We start from the raw sequence: 6000 nt of genomic DNA on the forward strand, positions 1-6000 counted from the left end.
CACACAGGCCGTGACGTCACACGGCCACCAGGCATAATTTATGCAAGAATTCACTAGTGCTTTTCATTCAGGTTCCCCCCTCCTCTACTCTTAAAGGGCCCGCGCCTATCCCTCACTACTACTGTGTACACAGGGCTGCTGCCATCACATCCTCAGCGCCTGCCTCATCCCACTGCACACGGTGCAGGCTGCATCACAGACAACATGGTGTGAATGGGAGTCACGTCCACATACTCTATAGTGGGGCCTCCAGAACCTTTTTAGCAGAGAACTGTCACCAAAGTCTAGAAGGAAAAACACGTGAGGGGGCACTAAAGTGGAGGGGGCACTACTGAGGAGGGGGAACCACTCTGCAGGGGGCATCGGTGAGGAGTTGGCAAAAGTGAGGAGGGGGCAATAGTGAGAAGGGGAGATCAGTGAGGCAAGGGCAATAAATAGGAGGGGCATCTGTGAAGAGAGGGCACCAGTGAGCACAGGGCATCAGAGAGGGGAAAGCATCAGTGAGGTGAGGAGGGGGCATCTGTGAGGAGAAAGCATCAATGAGGTGAGGAGGGGGCATCTGTGAGGAGAAAGCATCAATGAGGTGAGGAGGGGGCATCTGTGAGGAGAAAGGATCAATGAAGTGAGGAGGGGCATCATTGAGGAGAGGCACCAGTGAGGTGAGGAGGAGGCACCAGTGAGATGAGTGAGGCAGGGGCACCAGTGAGAAGGCATCAGTGAGATGAGGGGGGCATCAGTGAGGAGGGGGCACCACTGATGAGCGGGCATCTGTGAGGAGAAGGCATCAGTGAGATGAGGGGGGCATCAGTGAGGAGGGGCACCACGGATGAGGGGGCATCTGTGAGGAGGGGGCATCTGTGAGAAGGAGGCATCAGTGAGGAGGGGACACTGTTTACTTATACACACATAGATCCCTATGGATATGTTGGTAGCAGACAAACACCCCTCCCCCATTTGCAGGAACAGAAGTGACCCTGGTGGGTTTGCTGCTGCACATGGCTGTGACTTCACACAAACTATTTTTGGAAGCAGAAAAATCTGATAAATTTTTAAAGCTGAATTTGCTTTAGGAATCTGTGTTTTTTGTTTGTTTTTGGAAGTTTTTTTCCTGGATAGATATTGAAGAGTTTTTTCCTCAGGGTGTTTTGCAGCTTTTTGACTAACAGAATGAAGATTAGAGCAGATCCCAGAAGGATCCCCCTCCCCCGTCATAGAAGTGACATCAATCCTTTATTTTCCAGGCGAGATATTCAAGGCCTTTTCTGGAAAAAAAAACTTTAAAAAAGTTCACAGCAAAGAAGATTATAAAGGAAAGAGTCCAAATCCTGTGCTTCCACTGGATTTACGTGTAGTGAATGGGGGGAATCTTGGTAAATTTTCATGAACTCCCAATAGGACACGTGAGGCCCTGCCGTTTTGCATTTCAGTTACTTTAGGGGGGTGCGGCCATTTGGGACCCTCATCTCTAGGTCGGGATAAGACCCTACATAGAGAGTCTCTTGCTCTGGAGGACATTGAGCATGCAGTGTGTGATCTCCCCTGTGGGGGCGCTGTAGGGAAACACTCACTTTACGACTCCCCTCAGATTACATCTGATTATTGGATTCTCACATTATTGTTTGGGGACCACTCTACCAAGCAGAGATGGCCCACAGCGGAGACCGCCCTCATATTGCCAGTGGGCAGAGCTGGGCCGGGGGAGTCAAATTCATGACTACAAGGCAGAACGTACTGTTAGATTTGCAGCGAGGCGTACACAGCGCTGCACACCACTGCACACCTGACCTAAAAAGTGTGCTCCTCCTAGTGAGCCAGGAATGGTCACTCCAACCCAGACCCTTATCAAGGCCGGTGAGAGAATAATCAGTCTTCATGAATCACTCCCATGTGTTTTTAAGGCTTAAAGGAAACATGACAGATGATTCATGTTGACCGGACCATGGCCCGCGTGACCTATAGTCCGGCTGCATTAGTCCAGCCATGCATGTTTTACTCTGAAATGATGTAGCATTTCAGATAGGTGAAAACTTGCTTCTAAAAGCCGTCCAGGAACCATGCGACTTCACTGATTAGTGTCTCCCTATGTGTGTGTGTGTGTGTGTGTGTGTGTGTGTGTGTAGAGATCTGTAAATCTAGGGGATTGAAGCATGGAAGGAAACGCCAAGGACCTTTTTGTCATGCTGGAAGCGAGTGGACTCCCAGCGTGCGACACAACACAAAAGGGAAAGCCAAGGAAACAATACAACGGAAGGCACTGGTGCTAAGGAGAGGAGAACGGGTCACCTCCTAACACTCACCTGAGGCTGATACCTGCACTATATAACGTCCCTAGATGGGTACTGCCCCTGTGCGCCATCACGTGCCCTGCCTATGATCTCACCCTGACTCGGTGAAGGCCAATGAAGCTCTAACCTCGCCACTTCTACAAGACAACACAAGGAAGGTAAGACGAAACAGGTGGTGAAAGACACAACAACTAACACTCCATGGCTTCTCCAGCAAGAACTTTTCAGCTGCAGCAGAAGCGAACACCTAAGCTTTTCCAGAGACTGGCTCCTTCAAAGTGGACAGTGTAGAATGAACTACATCCAACATAGTGAGGAGTGGATATTTATTGCAGAAGGGAGTGGATGCAGCTGAAGTTACAGCTACCTTTTAGATCACAGAAGGACAGAAAGGAACCTTAACCCCTTCAGCACCGGATGGAATTAAATAAGCTCCGACTCAGGGTAAACAACGAGCAGGCACTAAAGAGGATTTGCAATCAACTATACGCTGTGACCTGATCCGAGATCCTCCCAAGATCACATCAGGCTGTGACATTCTTCTTAAGGCCCTGTTAAGGTGGCTTTACACACTGCAACATCGCAAACGACATCGCTGTAACGTCACCGGTTTTGTGACGTTATAGCGACCTCCCCAGCGACATTGCAGTGTGTGAAACACATCAGCGACCTGGCCCCTGCTGTGAAGTTGCTGATCGCTACAAATCGTTCAGGACCATTCTTTGGTCCTTTGTTTCCCGCTGTGCAGCATGATCGCTAGTCTCAGTGTGTAAAGGGGACTTTACAGCGACTTCCCTTTCAAAAAGCTGCTTTACAACGTCCCCAATGACTAGCTAGGCTGTCATGCAGGTCCGGATCGCTGTTGCGTCGTTGGCCAGGTCTGCCTGTTTGACAGCTCACCAGAGACTTTGTAGTGATCCCGGCCAGGTTGGGATCGCTAGAAAGTCTCAGTGTGTAAAGGGGCCTTTACACACAGAGATAAATCTTTGGCAGATCTGTGGTTGCAGTGAAATAATGGACATATTGTTCCATTTGTACACGGCCACAAACCTGGCACTGATTGTCCACAATTTCACTGCAACCACACATCTGCCACAGATTTATCTGTGTGTGTGACAGGGCCTTTAGGCTAGTCATCCAAATCCCAGATAGGACACCATTACAAAGTTAAGCATACCCCGCTGAAATTATGTCGACGGGCTCTGAATCATGCTGCCTAAGGTCCGAGCTCCATCACTAAGCTGTCAGGTCACTAACATTTTGCTCGTATGGGGGCAATTCCAAGGACTGTTGGGTGGTGGGGTGCTAATATCCACATGTCTTCAATAGTCCTTGGGTATGGAAGTCTCTGGGTAGGCATCATATAGGTGATTTCTAGATATGACAGTCTCCTGCATGTAGTATGCAATTATCTGATCTTTGCCTCAGGTCACCTGCTGGGTTGTTGGTTTTCATAAAAAGCCAATAAAAATGCTAAGTGCAAAAATGTGTTCAGTATGTTTGCCTATGTGTTGGTGAAAGTGGTGTGAGGAGGATATGAGGGGGCGTGAATACATTTCTATGTTGGGTATCCCCTTTAAATAGGGTTGTCCAGTTTATGAAAACTATTTGTATATACCCTATTAGGTAATTTAGAGTTACTAGAGGGGTCTTCTGTTCTGGATCCTCATCAACTGGCCCAAGAAGAGAATGGCTACAAAGCCCATGTCTCCCTCTGGGGCACCTGTACTGTCGACAGAGAGGGATGAGCATTGTGTAATACCGTATTATCCCTGCAGTGGCGCTATAAATTGAACTGCTTTCTCCAGAAGTTCTAGCTGATTACTTATATTCTGTCCTCACCTATTGTACCATCACCCATTCCCTGTAGACTGTGCGCCCTCGCGGGCAGGGTCCTCTCTGCTCATATACCAGTCTGTCTTGTACTGTTAATGATTGTTGTAGGTATACTCTCTTTACACTTGTAAAGCGCCATGGAATAAATGGCGCTTTAACAATAAATAATAATAATAATTACTTTGTGATCTGCTTAATGTCAAGGGACCTTTGTCAAACGTAAGGATTGTACAAAGCAGAGATTTCCTTTAAGATGCAATCTGACAAATATGATTTTTCTTAGCATCTCACACCTGCACTGATGAACTCACATGCTTTCTGCAAGTCCAGTAGGTCCTCATAAATAGGACTGAACAGGAAACGGTCAACCGCAGCACTAGGAATGATGGAATCTTCGGTATTTGAAAGAAAAAACCTTTATTGTCCTTTACGGCCACAACGCGTTTCAATAGACAAGCAATCTTCATCAGACGGAAGCCACTAGCGCCCATCTGCGCCAGGTTTCCAGTGCTTTATCCATCTTAACCGGTATTGTGCACCCTTCAGGTGAGTGCCAATGGAATATTAAATTTGCCCCTCACCATTAGATCCTTCACAGCTCTTCCCTCTCTCTTTTTTCATGTTCAGTAGGTTCTCGTGTCATATTAGGCAGGTTCGATTTCTAAAAATTGATGACAAAATCCGCATTATGTAATTAGTAAAAATGCCATTAAAATCAAAGGGATCCATAAAATGATAAAGTCCTTTATTCTTTCTGTATTTACTATAAAAATGTAAATATTTTGTGTAAGAAATGCCTGAAATCTATTTTATTTAACATCTCTATTTAAGGTTTTCTAGAAAATCGCTAATCACTACAGAAATCAGTGGGCTATCCACGTAAGGCAGTGGTTCTCACAAATATGTTCCATTTTCAGCAAATGACAGATACCCTATGTGTTTGAAAAATGGTTTCTAAACTGAAGAATCCCTTTAAGATCCACGTGCCTCCTGAAATTCAAGAAACAATCAAATCTAAATGGCATGGAGCGTATTATTCATATACACAAGGCAATAAAGATGGAAAGGTAAAGGGGTGTCTCTCACATTGTGCTGTATCTGGTATATACTGTATATCCAACTATCCAGACCTTCTTTTTTTATAAACACCGCAGTCTCATTTTATATACCTATGATACAGATCAGCCCGTGTATGATTCTTCTGTCTCCGCTGCAGTAATTTGAAAATAAAAAGATGCCAGCGCCATTGCACTTTCCTCCTCTCCATTACACACAGCCACAATTCAACTGCACCCGTCCTTTTGCTGTGTGTGTAAATTGCCTTTCGCTGTAAAATAGGTCGAAGGTATAAAAATCATTTATGGTCAGGCATGCAAAGTTTAACGCTGCAGGCACGGCAGACAGTATAATCTGCTTTAAATCTCCCACTAGCATCTTTGCTATTTGAAAAAAAAAAATCCCAAGAAAGGGTTAAAAACAGGGAGAATTCAAACAATTTTTTTTCCAGTATGCATGCTTTCTAGAGCGGTAATGGCCATTTTTTTTTTTTTTCTAGATATTTCTTCTAGTATTATATATTTTCTTTTTTTTACTATATATGTGTGCATAATTATATTTGATCTATTTTTATCCACACAATTTCTGTATTGTCAGTCATGTCATCTATCTATCCAATGTCTAGCTATCTATAATCAATCTATCTATCTATTATCTATCTATTCATCTATCTATCTATTATCTATCTATCTATCATCTATCTATCTATCTATCCTTCTATCTATCTATCTAGCTATCTATCCTTCTATCTATCTATCGATCTCTCTATCTATCTATCTATCCTTCTATCTATCTATCTATCATCTATCTATCATCTATCTAT

Source organism: Anomaloglossus baeobatrachus, chromosome 6 (assembly GCF_048569485.1).
Source record: "Anomaloglossus baeobatrachus isolate aAnoBae1 chromosome 6, aAnoBae1.hap1, whole genome shotgun sequence".
In the NCBI taxonomy this organism is placed as follows: domain Eukaryota; kingdom Metazoa; phylum Chordata; class Amphibia; order Anura; family Aromobatidae; genus Anomaloglossus; species Anomaloglossus baeobatrachus.